The 20,279-nt window shown below is 35.9% G+C and overlaps 1 pseudogene; it reads right to left on the bottom strand.

The window, feature by feature from the left end:
• Positions 1–18,708: 18,708 nt before the first annotated feature.
• Positions 18,709–19,367, bottom strand: LOC149236678 (putative E3 ubiquitin-protein ligase RHC1A pseudogene; annotated as a pseudogene).
• Between the last annotated feature and the right edge of the window lie 912 nt (positions 19,368–20,279).

The following is a 20,279-nucleotide window of genomic DNA, read 5'->3' on the forward strand; positions in this document are numbered from 1 at the left end:
AAACGCGTGGACAAATGGTATTTCATGTGACTTTCGCCGAAAATTCTCTCGTAAACTTGATATGGATCACAGAAGCCTCAACTCTACAATTATAATTTATTATTTAATTTTTTCTTATTCATTTTTTCAAAATAATTTACATAATAGTAATTTTATTATGGAGTTGTTTTATTGAGATTTTTTGGAAATTTTCCCTGTGGGTTTTTCGAGTTTAATTTCTCTAAAATTTGGCCAGAATTTATTAAAATTGCAAATTTCATGATAATCCGTTCACAGCAATGTGTTCAAGAAATTTTTCGGCGGGATTTTGGCACTATAAAACCAAAAAATCACACTAAAAAGACAACTCCATTTTATTATTATCGATTTTTTCAAAATAATTTATATAATAGTAATTTTATCAGTCAAATTATGGTAATTTTGTAATAATTTTTTAAATGCACGATTAAAATATTAACAAGTTTTTATCTTCTTAAAGATTGATAAATGATATGAAATTTAATGGATTTTAATCATCATTAATATTTGATTTTTTTTATTATTATATAATATATAGATTTTATTTAATATTCATTTATTTTTTCTATTTATTAGGCCGATAGGCCTTCTCTTTGAAAGAGACTTTCGTCGTCCCTTTCATTCTGAGGATGACACCTGGCGTCGACATCTGGCGGGCATACAGCAGGCAAATTGTTAATGTTGAGGCAATTTCTGTTACAGCTCCCTGTCATCCGTGAATAAAACGTTACAAATCACTGAGAAGGCAGTGTAGAGTTAACAGCGATGGGGTTCCTTCTTTTATTTCGCAGGCAGAAATATCCGCAAATTTGTTACAGCTCCCTGTAATCCGTGAATAAAACGTTACAAATTACTGAGAAGGCAGTGTAGACTTAGCAGCGATGGGGTTCCTTTTTTAATTCTCACAATATGACAGAGTAGGTGAAATCCCTAGACTGGAGTGATTTTTGTTTAATACTTGGATGAGGAACAGGCACTTGGTATCATGGAAAGGCCAGAGGGGGGAAGCGTTGAGGAACTAACATCCGCTAATTTGTTCGTATTCTGTGCAGCTAGGGCTTTATCCTCCGACTTCCAGTGGTCTTTGACGCGGTTTTATATTTATTACTTAATATTTTTAATTTCTGGTTATGCAGTCAATAGTCGAAGTCAGGGTTTGATTCATCCGCGTGATCCTTTTAACGGAGGCCAGGGATCTTCATAAATACCGCGCTTTTGAAAGAGAAAATGAGATTTGGTGTTGTTGTTTTCTTCATCGGTATCCTTGAAGGACAAGGAAGAAGCTTGCGGTGACGGGAGCGACCGTGGATAAGAATTGGGGGAGCAGGTGCTCGGCTTTCCTTGCACATATATGCTGCCTTGAATGTTGATATGTTGATATGTTGACTTGTAGAATTGCCTTTTTAACCCTTTCTTGTAATCTTTCCTTTCTCAGCAAAACAATTTGGAGTAACGGAATTTATAAACCCTAAAGAGTACGAAAAACCTATTCAGCAGGTACGTTGAGCTGCCCAAAATGATCATCAAACTCTCTCCCAGATCAGAGTATTGGTTGCTTTTGACTAGTGTGGTACTTTAGTACTTAGGTAGCAACCCTCATTAATTCTAGGGTTTTCCATTTTCGAAATGGGTCCTTGAGTTTGTTTTTGTTATTTGTTTGTAATAACCTTTTTTGGTGGACCTTTACAGGTATGACAGAAATATTCCACACTAGCCTATATGTCCTCGAATATTTTAGTTCAGTTGAGGACAGTCGTACTCGCATATGGGTTCTATATTTCTAATTTTTTGTTCTTCCACCTCTATGTGAAGGCTCTCCATTACTATGATAAGTTTAGATACATATATGTATAATTTTTCTCTCCTATTTTGAAAGGCTATTATTTCCGCAATGCAGAGTTCTGAAAGTTACTGTGTCTCAGTTAGGGTCTTAGGGTTTTGAATGTAATCTCGTCACCTTAAGTGTTGAATTTGATGTTGTAAGAGAACTTTGTAAGTTACAGGGGTTATGGCTTCCGTTCGAGGACCTTGATGCCATGGTACACATTTATTATTTTTCCAAGATCTACTGAATCAACTTAAGGCTATTTGTCCTCGAATATTTCAGTTGAGCTAAGAATAGTCGTCCTCACATATGGGTTCTATATTTCTAGGTTTATGTTCTTCCACCTCTGCGTGAAGGCTTTCCATTATTGTGATAAGTTTAGATACATATATTTATAAAGTGTCTCTCGTCTTTTGAAATGATATTATTGCCATAATAATAGTTTGATCTGCTTAACTCAGAATTTACTGAATTTTGTTTATTCTTGTGCGTTCTCTGGTTAAGAAAATGCAGGCAATGCATATGTTTGATATCAGAGTTCTGTTTTTGCAGGGTTGGGTGTAGCCGTTTTAATAGGGGTCCCTCGTTCAGACGCAGTCTTTAAAACGAATCCTGTAAACTTTCTGAGCGAGAAAACGTTGAAAGGAACCTTCTTTGGAAATTATAAGCCTCGTACTGATTTGCCAGGCCTTGTAGAGATGTATTTGAATGGGGTAAGACTTCATAACATAGTTGTAATAGCTTATTCAAACCATAATTGTAGATAATACTGTGTGGTCATATTTCCCAGTTGTTTTTTTTTTGTCCGTACCATGACGGGAGCAATCTATGCTTATCATATCTAATTAGAGTTATAATTACGGTTTTAATCTTTCCTTCCTTGATTGTTAAATTTGCAGGAGCTTGAACTGGATAATTTTGTTACAGACAAGGTTCCTTTTGCTGATATCAACAAGGCATTTGATCACATGCTTAAAGGAGAGGGTCTGAGAACTGTAATTAAAGTCATCCAGGATTAGTGACAAATATGAACACAGTTGGAATATCTCCAATGTTATGAAGGCATGTTGAACTATTTCAAACTGTTATGTGATTAATGTCGTGGCTTTTATGTGTAACTATGGTATGCAATTAAAGTCCTGGAAAGCATGTAAACAGTTATAATAATTTTAGGGTAAGTATGATGTTTAAGTTTTGACACTGCTTCCAAAACAGCCATCCAAAAGGTCATTACTATAATAGCTTGATTAGAAATAGATTGAATGAGAAGGTCCAGATGGGGTATTCAATCATCTCCATCCATCTGTTCTGCATCCTCAGTGCTTACTTGAACAATATATCAGCCTTCATATTTATCCCTTGCAGACATGCTGAAAAGATAATGACATGGAATTTTTCCTTGCTTCTCTGATTCCGTCCAATGATGGGCCAGCTGCAAATTTTCCTGATTGAAATTTCCATTTGACCTCTGCAGCTCCTACAGCTCTGCTTTGAAACTGATCTCGTAATTGTCTCTTAAAGTAATGCCTCATGGTCCACAATAGCTGGACAGGGTTTCGTATCCAGATTTCATAGTAAGCGTTGCAAGGTTCGTGTTAATATATGGACCGCGAAGGATAATTTTCAAAACCCTATGTGCCAGTTTACAAGCAATATGGAACGCCATTAGTGCATTTGAATGCCAAATGACATGTATGCATCTTTCTAAAGGAGTCTAGATTTTACTGCAATGCCCAGGGTTTGTAAACAAATATCAAATGCCCAATTATTGTGACCTTTGCAGTGATATCTACAGAGATCGTCCCACAAATGTTCTCTCATATGAGATGGTTCTACATCAGGAAGAAATTGTGTCAGAAACGCACTCGATGTCATTTGAGTTAAGGGGCATTTATGACAGATGAAGAGATGAAGGAAAACGCCTAGTTTGCAAGTGTTCTTCCTACTTTGGTCACAAACTTCAGAATGCTTTTGAAGCGAAAAGCCCATGTGAAACCCCCTGTTGACATATGTTGTGTTTGCTATTGAGGATTGTTTGTTCCAAACCAGGAATATAGAGCTCTCTGAGGAGTTTAAATGCAGACATCATACAAGCATGCTCACAGGATGATATAATAGCCAAATAAATTTGATTGGTGGGCGCATTGCACTTTTACTTTTACTAACAAGTTTTGAAGACAATTCATGGTGGTATTACAAATTCCTAGAGGTCTGGTTTGAATAACTATGGGGTCATAATCGCCATAAAGTTATAACATTCAAGGCAATGGTTCAACCCTTCCTCCAATTTGTAGCAGAATCGAGTGTTGCAGTGAGACAATTATGCAAGTTTCTTTTTATCTTGTTATAAAAACAATGTGATAATAAAGGAATGGAGAAGTTCAAACTCGCTTTTGCAACCCTGTGAAGTTGACATTACTTAAAGGATTTCAAGAATTGGAATGTATCAATTGGAAGCTATTTTGAATCCGGCTTTCTATGAGGACTTTGAGAATTGTAGCTTCAAGAGGAAGGGTTTTGAATGCTTCTCGATCCTTTTGAGACTTGTTTTGTGAACTTTTCATTCTTCACTTCACTCAGATATAGGGTGAAATAAAGTTCCTAGCAAAGGAACCAATTTCTTTAGTGTTAGCTTCAATAGATTTTGTGACCAAAAGATAAGCCCAATCATGTGCATGTTGAATTAGACCAATATATGACCATAGTTTTGCAAGATTGACTCAGTGGAGTACAAAAATTTGCAATCGAATGTTAATCCAACAGGGAGGATATGGACAGCAAAAATGGGGTCATTATATGCAACCAGTTTGTTCTGTTGCACACTTTGCAGTATGTATGTCTATGATTGAGGAGATTGTGACAGTAATTTTGTTGAAGATATCAGTTCCTCCAAATTTTTATGCGAACTCCTATTCCTTCGAACTAATATTGACTTTGGTAATTAGCTGGAAATAAGCAGAGGATTATTCTCTTGTTATATTTCGTTTTTAACTTTAAAGGGACTGTTTTGGCATGCACAATCGAGAGCACATTAAAATGGATAAAGACTGTCAGCAACAAATGGCAGGCTCAGGTGGCAGTACATCTAAAAAGAGATTATTTGAGCATTTCCAGGCATAAAATCAGACTTAAATTGTTTCTAGATTTTGAGGAACATAAAATAAGAACTTGCTGCAAATTCTAGGCCACAAAATGAGCATTCAAATCCATCGAAGACAAAGCATTCCAGGAGAAATTAGCAGGTCAAAATTTACTCCAAATTTTGTGGACTGATGATTGATTGGCACCAAATAAGCAATTCCAGATTTGCAGGACATAGTTGGCGGTCAAAACACAAGTGGCAATAAAAGTTCCAAATCTTCAGGCATAGGATAAATCCATCAGCAGCTACAACAATTCGAATCCATTGCAACAACTTTTATTTTTAGCTTATTTGTTATGATTTTAATTGATTTTATTTCCAGTAAACCAGTAACATATGGTTATTATTTTGTTTATTGAAGGGATGATTTGTAATAGTCAGGGGTTGGGTCCTGAGGAATTTCATGGGCCAATTTTTGTAGCAGTGTTTCTGAACTTTAATCAAATTCTCTGGATCAGAAGTACCAGAGCTTTGGCCATAGAGATTCATGTGAAAAGTGCTTTCTAGTCTGTGTTCTTTCATGTGATTGTTTTCCATTCATATTATCTTTCTTCAGTATCTGATTAAGGGAAAATATTTCAGATTTTGTCCAAGTTAGATGCTCTGAAATATAGTAATCAATACGTGCAAGCTTTTCCTTCTAAAGCTACTTCATTGGAATTCGCCCTCTGTTAGGTGCTCCTTTGTAGTGGATTGTGTTTCTCTTTTCATCTGTCAACTGATCTTAAATTTTATGTCTAAGAAAACATTTTTCTACCTTGCCTCTGTCAAGCCTTTGCTCATTCGACCAAACATCCAGCAAACCTTTGGTTATCTTCCAGAGCCTGTGACTCCATCGCCCAATGGATACCCTCTCCTGCCCAACCAAATTTCTTTTGAATATCTCACTTACCAAAGATCTGGCCATTACTTAATTACATGAGCAGCTGCCTAAGTGACATTGGGTAGTTGATTCAGAGAGGGAGCCCCTCGGTTGGAAAGGTCAGTTTCCAACCCAAAGATTGGTTGAAAAGGTTATCTCAGAGATCTCCTTCCACAACCAGGACAATTTCTGAGCGATAACAACAGCATTAATATTCGTCATTGGACTTGTATTTTTCCGGAGGTATGTTCGTCACCAAGCAGATAGGCTGGAGAAAACAGAAAACTCAACATTGAAAATCACAAATTTTCATAACTTGAGCTTCAATGCAGAAGAGCTTTCTAGGGTTTTATTATTGAAAGACAAAGCAAATGTAATTGGAAGTGGGGCATCCAACAAGGTTTATCGCGCTGACATACACAACAATGAAACAGTGGTAGTGAAGCACCTCTGGACGACCTCCAAAATGGATATAGATGATTTCAGTACGGACAAACATAAGAAGAAGAATAACGAAGTGGGAAGCATTTACTGTGAGAGTATGACCATCGATTGTCCAAGGAAGAAGTTGAAACATTGGGAACCATTCGCCACAGAAACATAGTGAAGCTCTATTGTTATATGTCCAACAGGCAGTCTAATGTGTTGGTCTATGAATACATGCCTAATGGGAACCTGTTTCAAGCTTTGCATAGCAATAATAATTCGGATTGGCCAACGTGACATAAGATTGCATTAAGGACGGCTCATGGATTATCTTATCTTCACCACGATTGCTCCCCTGCAATTATTCATAGAGATGTCAACTCTACCAATATCTTGGTGGATCAATTTTATGAGGCCAAGATTGCTGATTTTGGTGTTGCAAAAGTTCTTCAAGCTTGTAACAGAGGAGGGGATTCAACAATTTTTGTAGGCACTCACGGTTACATTGCTCCTAGTAAATTTACCATCCCTTTTGCCTAGCCTATGTGTTCCATTTTTTTCCTTGATGTTTCCCACACAAGGTTCTGCAAATGGATGAACCCTGAATTGCACCTTGTTTATCTATTTTTCTGGTAGATCATGCATACTCCTTGAAGGTCGCAAGAAAAAAACGATGTTTACGGTTTTGTTGTGGTTTTGCTGGAGCTCATAACTGGCAAATGAGCCATTGAACAAGAGTTTGGGAGAACAAGGATATTCTTTATTGGACTTCATAAAAAATATACGAGAAGGAAGATGCACTTGTGGTCCTTGACTCGAAGATTTCCAATTCATTTAAGGAAGAAATGCTTCAGACTTTGAGAATTGCAATATCCTGTACACACAAACTGCCAGCGTTGCGGCCTTCTATGAAAGAAGTTGTGCAATTGTTGCAAGATGTAGATCTACTACTCCCTGAATGAAAACCCTAATTGTAAACTACTACTACTTCCTGAACGAGAGTTTTTCCTGGCCCCTGGATGATGAATGAGGCTTGTATGATAATTCCTAAATGTTCAATTCTTAGGATAAGAAGGCCACAAATGGATTACATAATGTATCATAGAATCCATTATTGGTAATGAATGGATATGTTCAGTTGGTCCATAAAGGTCTGAAAGCAAGAACTGTATTCCACATCATGAGTTATTTCGATGGGCTGAAAAAATATCTCCACACTATTGTTATATATATATATATATATATATATATATATATATTCAATCAATTAGTTTTGAGTATTTGCTTTCTAGATTGTTACCGTGACAAATCTAGGGTAATCCCTGACAAATTATGCTTGGGGCTATAATTGTGGAGCCATTGAGTGCAGAATTGATGTGTAGATCCTGTAGCAAGAGAGATCTGAACTGTGCAGGGCGATTGAAGTAGGCAAAGTGTCCATGTTACAGATGTAGCGGCGAAGAGTGGCCAACAATGGGGTGGCACTAAAACTACTTATGTGATAGATACGGAAGAAGAAACTCATCACAATTTCGAAAGTATTCATATTTGCCATTTAAAATGTAAATTCTTCTGATTCCTTTTTCAAGAAAACAGTGGGAATTTATAGATTGTGTTTCTTTGTTTACATTAATGATAAAAGATCCAGATGAAATTCCCTGAAGGCTTGTTCTTTTTCAGGGTTTGAGTGAAAAATGTCACTGCGTATGTATCCTACTTATGGAAAAGGGTATAAACAGTTTTGGGGCAGCAAAGATTGCTCCAGAGAAAATTCCAAGAAACTGAAATCATTTTAATTGAATTTGAAATTGTAGAAACCTTGAACCCCTTTCTTGGTTTGAAATCAAAGTTGAAGATGATTGGTCTGAGTAGAAGGAAAACGAGTGTATGGGAGTGTAGAAGGAAAAATATCTGGAGACACAGATTATGTGAGGAAGCAAAACACAAAGATGGTCTAAAACTATTGTTAGAATTGGATATCAAAGAAACCTGTTAACCTATTGCGAATGAGTGATGCATAAGCAGTGTTAAGTGGGGGCAATTGGTGTGTGACCAATGTTTTGTGTGAACTGACGATCATTGGGAGTTGTTATCTGAAGAAACAGATTAAAGTATAACTGAAAATTTTGGTTGAGACTATTTCCATTTTTCGAAAGCCAAATTGTAAAATGCCCTTTAAAGGAAGGATGTGTATGGATTGCAGAAATTTCCAGAATCAAATTCTTGATGTAAATTTTTAAAAATTCACCTTATATTAAAGGTTTCTAATTTTTTTGAGAGCGCTCTTTCTTCTTTTTAAACCGCTTAAAGGTGGGGTGGGGATGTAAGATATATATTTTATTTGTAGAAATTCAGACAAGTAAATAGAACATTTAAAATATTTGCACTGTTTTGCCTCTTAAAATGCTTGAAAATGAAAGTTTGAATTGTATCTTGGACAGAGCATAGATTAATAAGTGCTAAAAGCTTGCTTTGAGGGCCAGAGAAATACATATTGTTTTCAATGGTGGGTTTGCCAAAATGGAATCTAAAACCACTATATTTGAGGACTTAAGTATGTAAAACAAAATACTTTGAAAAATACAATACATGAATTTAAAATCGGTTTCAAAATTTTAATAATGTTAATGTTTTAGTTCTACTGTCAACCAGTAATGTAAGTGATTTGTTTTAACATTTGCAAATCACAAATTTCTCCACTTTTCATTTACCATGTACAATGTTGTAATTTACTTTTCATTTAGAAAAAAAACGTGCTGCCAATAATCTATTGAACCTATTGAGCTTTAAGTATGAACGCGTTCTACACTTACTATATTAATATGAATGGTTTGGTTTTGGTTTTGTTCTTCTAATATCAAAATGTACTGGTACAGGATGGTCAACGTGGTTATTGCCTTCGTCACTACTTACCTTTATATATGCTTGACTATCTATAGAACTTTCTTCCTTTCACTCATCCTATCGACCTCTCTTTGTACCTTTTGGGACAATTGCTAGTAATATAATATTTTTAATTTTTCAAATTAAAATTAATATTCTCTTTTAGTTTGTAATTTTTAAGATATTAGAAATTCTCATTAAATTTACATGTGATATCAATATTTTGATTGAAGTTTTTTTCCATATAAAATGATTGGTTATATGAATTAACCAAGGATTGACATTTTTATGCCAACTTTTCTTAAACCTCATGTGGGTTTCGGTGAAGTTTAAATCAGTAATATGAAGCTTGAGATTGTCCGTTTTATTGATTTCCTTGTAATTAAATGTTATGCACATTGTCATAAGCATATTGTTACTGGGAAGAGACCAATCTTTATAATGTGGATCGGATACTCTGTATTGCTTTTACAATTAAAATTTTAACAAGTCTCAGATACAATCGATTTCATGCACGAATTATAAGCTTCAGAACTGTGCATATCACGAGGGTTCTGGGTAGATTTGGGGTCGAGTCACGAGTGATGTCTAGTTGGAGATCAGATATCTTCGGTTCCCTACGAACTCTGACTTCTCCTGACTTAATGCAAAAATGAAGATTCTGGATACAGAATTCAGCAGATATCCGCACGAGACAACAAACATTATGGATGATGTCTCAGTTGTCTACAAAATGCACTAGCAAAAAACTAGAACTGATATGATGGACTTATGAATTTTTACTTTTGGTTCTTAATTTTTTTTTTTTTTTTAATGCATCTCAGTTATGTAAGTCACACGGTGAAAACAATAAGTTATATATTTTCATTTTTCAACAAGTTGAATAACATAATCACATACTTTCATTTTCATATTGATACTTATGAAAATTGTAAAGGTTGACATTTACAATTTAAAATTACCAATGCTATTATTTTAATAAAGTTGATTGATAATTATGAGTATCTGCCGGGCGAAGCATAATGTTCTACGCTTGTAATTCTCTGGGATGTTATACTAGATTCCCTGGGACTAATTGCTCTTTGGATGAATATCATGGACAAAATTACAGAGGTAAGTTGGCATGCAAGAGAATGTCTGAGGAAGGAGCCAGCAAGGAGACTCCGGTTGGAAGTTGGGTCAACGTATCAGAGGTGGATGCAAGCCTGAAATCAAGTTGAATTGGGTCCCATGTGAGGTCTTTGAGCGGTTCGCTCTTTGAATTCCAGAGCCTCATAATTTGGGTAATGTCGCATCAGAAGTCTCACGTCTTTTGTCAAAGTGGGAGCCCGTTGCAGAGGTTGGGTTATCTTTGTAAATGTTTTCAAAGTGCGGCAACAACTTTCCCTAGTCGATTTCTGAAGTTGGAATTACCCACTGCGTACTGAGGCTTTACTAGCAGTTGTAGCTACATGTTGCGCTATGTCTTTCAATATTGACAGGCAAGCTATTTACAGAGTACTTCTGCAGAATTTGGTTGGTGATAAATCTATTACTAGTTGTCAAAGGACTAGTGAGAGTGGAGGACTTGGAGCATTCGGTGGGGATTGTGGTGAAGCTGAAAGGCACTTAGAAATTCCTCTTGCTGCCCACACCTGAACGGAAGAATGAATGTTACGTTGGTGTGGAGGAGTTAGAACGCTACTTGAAAAAGAGAGCTGAGTTTTTTGGGTTACAATAAAGAATTGTTGCACATGGAGTGCTAGACACTGCATGTCCAGTGGAGTTTTTTAGTGCGAGCATTGGACCAAGCTGTGCGCGTTTGGAGACTGTATCAAGTGAAAACTCGTCATAGAAGCTTTCAAGTGAGAGAGAGAAGTAGCATACTAATATCATATGATGTCTACCTGGAGTTACATTGTATCGATGCAACCGAAAACTGTGTTCTGTGGAGCTTCCAGCGTGAAGATTTAAGGGGTTAGTAGAAAAAAAGCCAAAGAATTTTTTCCATTGTTCACAGAGGATTCAACAATGTAATGACCCATTTTTAATATAGAGAGCACAAGTACTCTTGGCATGTATTGCACTATTATATATATATATATATATTAAATTAATAATAAATGTTGAAAATCTACACTGCTTAAGATAGAAATTACACCTCACCCATCACTAGGGATATTGTCTAATTGTGTCTTAATTAAGGAAAAAATAACCTAAATAATTTCAATAATATAAATTTAAAATTATAAAATAAATTTGGTTATAAAGAAATAAATGTAAATTTTAAAATGTGTCTTAATTAAAGAGAAAATACCCTAAATAATCTCAATAATATAAATTTAATAATATAAATTAAAAAATATGCAGTAAATTTGGTTATAAAGAAATAAATGTAAATTTTAAGGTTAATTATAAATAAAGGTATATATTTATATATCCCTTAATATTAATAAATTATATTAAAATAATTATTAAAATATGAAATTTAAATCAAAATAAAATAAATATTATAAACTATGGGCATTTGAGGAAAACTAATAAAAAAAATTCTAAAAGTAAACTAATACATGTCAATATCCCTTTAACTTTGAACAAATGGAGTTACACGTGACAAAGAAGGAAATGTGTCACCAAGTAGGAAGCGGTGACCGCCAAGGAATGATATACATAGACGGAAGAGGAGCATGAAAGGGGGGGAATATACAAAGGAAAGCGAAAAATAAATCTGTTGGAGGGATGAGCCAGAGGTGGGATCTTGGAACTGAAAATTGGAAAGTTTTCAACTGTTCTTGGAGTTTTGGGCACGGGGGCCAGTGGACTTCCAATTTCGAAGTTCTCTACATCTGGGAACCGCAGAGGTTGATCCCAGATAGGCAGGGAGGGATAAGTTGGTTTGGTAATGGAATCTGGGAACCTTGGAGCAATGTGATCAACACCAGACAGGAGAATCAGGTACGCAGATGCATTTAATTTGATAGAACTTACTTGATAGAATTTTGAAAAAGGAAATCTGTCAATCTGATTAAAATATAAAACTTAATAGCAGTCTTTACATTTGATTGAAATGGAATATCAGTCTTTACAGTCTTTACATTTGATTGAAATGGAATATCAGTCTTTACAGTCTTTACATTTGATTGAAATGGAAAAACAGTCATTACAAACAACCATCATCACCTTTGATAACATTTTCAAATATTTGAGTGTGTAAGAGGAGAAGGCCCACCAGAGGTCTCTGCCATTAGTCACAGTGACCAGGATTGTGAACCGCTCTTACTTTATGTAATTTTCTACACTATTTTTCTAATATGTAAACAAAATGAGAATGCTACATACTTGCAATCGGTGAAATATACGAGGATTCATATGCTTATGTTCCATTGAATCCAGAAAAGCTAGATAGCCATTTTGGAACATTGTTGTTGATAAGAAAGTTGTGAGCCTGTAGAGTTGCGACCATATCGTGGAGATGAAGTGTTGAGCCATATTATTTTTCACTCTAAACTGAGTCAGTGTGTATAACTTGAGGTTACAGCTGTAGCACACGAGCTGTTGTAGAGGAGCCATTGTTGTGTATGTTCGATGGCATTCCTTGTTTCGGATGTTGACGCATTTCCTTCATCAATAGCTTGATCTTTTTGTCTAGTCAGGTTTTGATCTTTTTATTTCCAAGTGTGGTGCCTGTGTGTGAGACTGTAACTTAAGCATGAGCTTTCGTACAACATGAGTCTGCCGGTTGAATATGAAACCTGGTTGAATCTTGAGCTAACTGTGGCTTGTGCCATGGAACTGTGGCACACTTATCTCTTTATTTCTCAAAAGGAGTGTCGAAAAATTATATGTCATTGTATCTATTGCTAAAAGTATGTTGGTAGATTTATAACGTTCTTTTGCAATTTCTACAGGCATCAAATTATCTATTGACTAGAAATTTTCAGCCGAAATCATTGAACTAAAAGATCGTGGGACTTCCTATGGGAAAAGCTAAGAGGTTAAGAAAGTTAAAGCAACAACAAGAGTTGTTTGACTTGTATTTGAAAGAGTTGGATGTCAAAAAGCAAAAGAATGTTTTGGCGTTAAAATGGATAAAAGAATGTGTAGATGACAGTATTCTTCTCGTCATTGCAGATGCAAAGACAACAAAGGAGGCTTAGGATATCCTTGAAAGGAATTTTGGTGCAAGGGGGTAATCAAGTCGAAGATATTAATGTTGTTGAGCCTGTTGTAGCAGTGCTTGAAGATGAGAATGAAGATGGATATGTCGCAACAAATCTACAAAAATATGAAGAATTTGGTGAATCTCACTTGCAAGTGGATCACAATGTTGATGGTGTGTTATTAGGAGATGTGGATTTTGGCATAAATAATGCTACCAATGGAGAAGCAACTAATTGAGGGGATCCAGCAATTGAAATTGTTGATGTTAACTTTGATGAAGAACAATTCGCTAGTGATGAGTGGTTGCATAAGATGCAACAAAAGCGTCTTATTAATATGTTGTTATTTGGTGAGACAAGCCCACTTGTGTCTGAAAACCAAGTGGAAGGAAACCTGTTTGCAACAAGAGAAGTTGGTAAGAAATTGGAAAATGAAGATTATGGTGCAATAACTAAAGTAGAGAAAGGCATGACATAGATAGAGAGGGAAGCACAAGAGGAGAAAGCTATCATTGTAGAGCAGAATGAACAGAACCAATATGGCTCTGAAGATGTTTTTTATATAAAATTAACATTGATTTTGTGTGTGCAGATGTTCGAAGAAACCGAAGCAACTAAGAATAAACAAGAAAAAATGAAGTAGAATAAAGTTCCTTGAAGGATGGCTTGAAACACCATGTGGTTATGATGTATGCATAGAATTTGCAGTAATGAATGTTGAAGACAACATGAACTATATTTAAAATGAAAATGTCAATGAAATTTTCATGTATTGGAGTCTTGAAGAGATAAAATTCTATTATGAACTTATGTTGTAGCAAATTGATAATCAGAAGATTGATAATGAATAACAAACTATAGAAAATGACAAGTGGTAGAAATCTACATACAAACACATTTTTGAAGAAGAAGAGGACATACATGGACAACCTGAAATGATTTTCAATGTTTTTAGGATAAACAAAGATTTAATGATGGATAAGCTTCAACAAAAAATAAACAAATTGAAATTTGGAACCTACACCATAAAGGAAAAGATGGAACAATTCAGAGGATACAGGATCTGGAACAAAAGAGTCGATGTCAAAATTTTTGAGTCATTGTAAGCCTAGATGATACTTAGACTAGTAATCATGTTTAAGTTATGCTAATTCATTGTTAAGTTGCCAATCTTAATTAAGGGGAAATGTTGGAAATAATTACTCCTCAAAATGCATCACCACTACCCCACTGCACATCACCATGACCTCTGAAATCTGAATGGGAATCATTGCCATAACCCTTTCAAATTAAAAGGGCAATAACTGACTCGATTTTTGTATAAATATAGATGAAGCATAGAAGCGAGATGTATAGTTCAAACAAACCATCTGAGTAGCTATACGCCGCTGTAGCTACTTTCCCATTTGACTATTATGTAAATGATGTGGTTTTTTTATTTAGCAGTTGTATTTGATCTGTATTGTTTCCTTGAATTGGTATTAGAGCGTTGCGTGCTTTGTGACCATCGCGCCATATACTCTATATTTTTTTATACTTCTTTTGTAAGTCTCAAGTTTTTTTCTACAATTTCTATTGAAAGTAGATGTTGTATAAATGTCAATATGGTTTTTTTAATTGAAGTAAATGATATACAAATATCAATATGGGTTGTAATCATGACATTTACACGGAATTTTTAATTCCTATGAGTGAAAATGAGGAAGCAATAGAAACCATTTGAAAAAGAACCATATCTTTTTACCATGTCACTACAAGTAGAGCCCAACCTCCAGAACTGCCTCAAGGACAGCTTAAGGTTGGGAAGGATGTGGAAGCCTCTGACATAATTCTAAAATAATAATTAGATAAGTACTTGTATCCAGAGGTAAGTAGAGTTATGTGGTTGAATTAATGTTGACACTGCAAACTAGAATGTTTTGTTGTGATATTGATATTGTGGTTGCAGGACTGTCACGGAGAACAGGTAAGAAAACTAGAGAAACCATTATTATAGATTAAAAAAGAAAGAAAAGAGGAATTGGTATTGTTATAAATTAAAGGGAAATATCCCCGAAAAAAAGGATTGGTTGAATAGGAACTAGACTCTTGAGGTATGTATTTATAAGATAGTCGGGAAACTATAGCGAGAAGTAAAGCTAGGTAGACAAGAGAGGAACTATTTCTTTTAAGAGAAAAATGTTGTTTGTCTTTGAACTAATACTTATGATATAGTATGTTAGTAAATATTGTAAGGAAGGTTTGGAGGTTTGAACCCAGGTTGAGTTCTTATATCTCTAGGGAAAAATAACTTTACCGGGGTTTGAGGAAAATTGTCCAAGTTCTGGAAGATAAGTTTCAGTGCAAACCTTAGTTTCTTGGTTACATATAACCTTGGAGAGCTACACTAATATATATATAATAAACTTTACTTCATTTATTTTATATAGGATAGAAAATACACAGAGTTAATATGCTTAATAAATGATAAGTCGAAAGCAGTACCAAACATTATAAATTGTGTATTCAAGTAAACAAAAGGAAATAAATAGCTCATCTAGTATTTATAAGTGTCCAAAAATCTTTTTATACATTCTGGATAAAATACTATTCCTCTTATATATAAATATGTTACAAAAAAACCCAAATAAATTCAACATGTTGTCGGAAGGAGAAGTAACGCAGATATGAGAGAGTTAATTGTTATGACAACATTTAAGAAGGATATAACATAAAGAATATGAATAATATTTTTTGAACTTGATACATTATCAAAATTAACACAACAAAATATATATAGTCCCATGCAAGGAGTTCGGTTCACAAATAATTCGAGAAAAAAGAATTACCCTGTTCTTCTGTAGAAACCTTAACCTCGCAGCCTTTACAATGAAGAAAATAATAATTTACAAAACAAAAATGCCCATCTTCTTCTAGCATAGCCATGCATGCGACCATGCAAGGTCGTAGAGACACCCAACGAGGACTTAGAAGTAGTAATAAAAGGAGCAGGGCCGTATCCATGTTCATTTAATGTCCCAAAATTTTACAACTATAAACTCAATTATACAGTCGGTCAAGGAAATATCATAATCATGGAAACCTTAAAGAACGCCTTGTCGCACCAATGTGGAAGCCTTTGCTTCTTTGCAAGTTAATCTAGTGGCAAGAAGAAGGGAAAAAATAGAGAAAACCTAGAAATCATGAAAGCTCCCAAAAAACCTCTCGCCTAATATCAAATACAAACTCCAAGTGTACCTGAACACATACTGGAAAATTTTGGTTAGAAGAACCCTTGAATTACTGTATTGTTATTGACATAGTAAAAAATTGAGAAACCGCTTTTTCTTACCTACAATAGTCAATGGCATGGTGTGTTACCTTGGTACGCCCTACAAAAAAATATCAAGGGTTTTATACTATGGGAATCTGTGGTAGAGTAAAAGGAAACAAGTAAAAAACATTAATAAAAATAAAATGAACCATGAAACTTACCGCAAGCCTCATCTCGAAACCCATTGAGCATTTTTGGTAGAGGCCGAAGAAGGGTATTAAAAATTAACCCCGAAATCGCTAAAACATTCCTCGGAAGAGAGCGTGGCCACCGTGACAATTACGTCACTCATAGGTTAGAAAATGTTGATATTTAAAAAATAGAATTCAACGTGGACAATAACCAATAGCGAGCTTGAAAATGCCAAGACATGAATGAAACCTGTTACTGTTGAAAGCATATGGCCATCCTCCGACGACAGATTTGGAGAGGATCACTTGTGAAATTGTAGTCAAGTAACCATTGGAAAACAAAAAATAATTTTGAGTAGGGTTTGAAGTTGGAGCTGAGCTCTATGCTATTTTTAAACTCGGGGGATGCCAGCAAGGTTGGGTAGGGTGGTTACACTAACCCTTGCCGAGTGATCTATACTATCCATCCTAGGAAGAAACCTAAAACGTAGAGGGGTGCGTGGATGGTAAGGTTGTTCGTTAATGAGACCAAAGTTTCCAATAACTCGATCAAAAGATCTAGAACTACAAAAAAAATAATAATATAACATTACTATATACTTGGTTAAAAAGTATGAGAACCATTGCAATAAATATATTTAAGTCGATAGCTTTTATATACCGAGGTTCCTCCTAATGACACTATATCACGTTCGTCTGATTTCAAAGAATATATCATTTCGAAAGTGCGATGGACTATAGGAGTTTGATCTCTGATTTTCTATGTCTGAGGGTCTTTTACTCTTAATAAGTATGCGCCAACCATATGGCAGAGTATGACATTATGATTGTGGAAAGGACATTACACCATAAATTCAGGGCTAAGCTTTTTAGTTTGGGAGAGGGGCTTGATTCTTTAGAATATCACGCTATAAATGGTTCCAATGTGTAATACATTAGATGACATCACATGCGGTTGGGCCTTTATAATATCATCATAATTGGTGATTTGAAAATGTAGTATTTGATTGCAATGTTAACACTTGCGATCTCTGATGAATGGCTCGCCTTAATCTAAGTGGAGAGGAAATCTGCCTAAATTTACATCAAAAGTTTTATCCGATGTGTCAATAGCTCTTGATTCCTTTGAATTTTTTGCGACGATGGTGCTAGCCCCCAAATCGGAGCCCTCTCTATCAGCGATTCCCAATTGGAGGTGTAACCTTAGTGCACAACATGTCAATTCCCCAATTTCCAATCACCTTCTACGTTTGATCCTTGGTCCTATGGCTCTTCACATGACTTCACTCTATCCCTAGTATTAGAGGCCTCTTTATCGGTGATTTCCAATCGGAGGTGTAACTTCGCTGCGTGACATGTCAATTCGTTGATTTCCGTTCGCTGATCACCTTTGACATTTGGCCCTTGGTCCTATGGCTCTTCACGTGACCATAGTCTATCCGTGTATCGGAGTCCTCTCTATTAGTGGTTTCCAATTGGAGATTTAACTTTGGTGTATGACATGTCAATTCACCGATTGTCGATCGTTGATCATTTTCTACGTTTGGGCCTTGGTCTTGTGGATCTTCACGTGACCGCAATCAAGCCCCCGTATCAGAGCCCTTCAATGAGAGGTTATCAATATGAGGTTTCACTTCGATGTACAATATGTCTCAACCTCCAATGGCTGATCCCCGTACATGATGCTATCGCTGCCACATATTTGCCACATGTCACCTTGTAAAAAATTCATTTTTTTGGACTGGTGTGAGCATTGAAACTATCGAATTCCCCTGCCATGTGTCAACCGTGTTGCACGTCGTGATGATTACAACTCCTGCCATGTGTCAACCGTGTTGCCACGTCGTGATGATGACAACCTCCGCGTGTCACTTTCCGCAACCAATTACTGGCTGCGCAATTTTAAATTTATGTCACTACGGAATTTCCGGTGAACAAAGAAGGCCTTAGATTGAATCACATCTAATTATTATCCAGATTCTGCACTGTCTGGCAGGTCGGTCGGCAATCCCTGGCGACAGACAGGGCACGAATTGTGCTGAGTCAGCCACGGAACAATACATTCAGAATGATAAATGTGTTTGCAGGGCATTTCCCGGGCTTCGCCGACTACTTCAAACTGTTCATTGCACACAGGACAATGGAACTCTTAGTTAAATGCTGGGAATTGATCTTAATTCTGGGCATTGCGTCCACTGTGGCTCTCGGGGCAGGCGGAGGGCCACACCTATCGTTCTGAATCAGCTGCTCTATCAGCTGATCTAAGCCAGTCCCCAGAAAGTAATCCCCAATGTTTGCAGGCAAGGGCCTGGGTTCAATTCCTGCGTCACCTAAGAGTAATTCCATAAGGCCATTCCTTTCCTGTGGACGCCGCCTGAGAATCAGAAAAGAACCGTTCAACAACCCATTGGGGAGTTGGTCGCGGCTTTCGTTGTTGCCGCGGTTATTGAGCCAATTCAGCAGGGTCGCCACGAGATCTCCATCGAAGGGGTTTGTTACACCTTGGCCGCCACTGACTTCTTCTAGAAACTCTCCACGACAGGTGGGGCAAAGCATTGGGTCTCCTGCCGATAATCTCGAGGAACGATGACCAATATGGCACCAGTATTCAGAACCACTAGTCTCCATCTCGATAAACCCACAAAATCTCCTGCAAATTCAGAGAAACGATGCAGCTCAACTATATTGATAATGCGCGCTGCTCTACCAAAGCATTTCTATAAAACTTGGGGGAAAGCAAAATTATGGTGTGAGAAAGATCCGAGACACTCGGAATTTTCAGTGTTCGATTCCTTGAGTGGGCAGGGCCGCGTTACAAAGAATATAATTATATTTACCAGTTTCCCTGGCACTTAGCAAGAAATAATTATTAACTAAGCTGCATTATTTAAATTGAACAAGTATATATAGAGTAGAAATTTAAATTGAACAAGTATATATAGAGTAGAAGATAAGGATCTACAATAGTAAAATATAATTATATGATCTAAGATTAATAAAATTGAAAGGTGTATAAATCTCAGAGGAGAATATGGTACCGCCTTGTTTTCCACACTTTAATGGGACTTAAGTTTAGTATTGTTTGCGCACTCTGGGATCACTTAGATACGATCTTATACGATAATGGTGGCATAAAGGCTTACGCTTGAAAGTAATATATACAAATAATCAAGGCGGAAAGTACTTAGGTTTACATTATCGAAGAGGTTATCCTTATACTTTGGGTTATTCTCCTATTTTTTTGGCTTATTTTATATACGTTTTAAATTTTGGAGAGAAAACGTGGATGCAAAAATTATGGTATATATAAATATAGATATTTATATGTTTAAATAGATTGATTATATATATATATATATATTTTTAAGCTTTATATAATTTGATTGGTTTAATGGTTAAGAACATGTGTTTTTTCATAATATGTTTTTGTAGATTTAGTAGTCAAACCGTTCAGCGGAGATGGGTCACTTGTCTCACAAATAAGGAGGTCTTATACACCAATTTGCTTTCTAACTTGGTTGTGACCTTAAAATTAGATAA

This window comes from Pinus tabuliformis, chromosome 8, assembly GCF_031772625.1.
Source record: "Pinus tabuliformis cultivar Carrire ecotype Pingquan chromosome 8, CPIR1, whole genome shotgun sequence".
Classification (NCBI taxonomy): Eukaryota; Viridiplantae; Streptophyta; class Pinopsida; order Pinales; family Pinaceae; genus Pinus; species Pinus tabuliformis.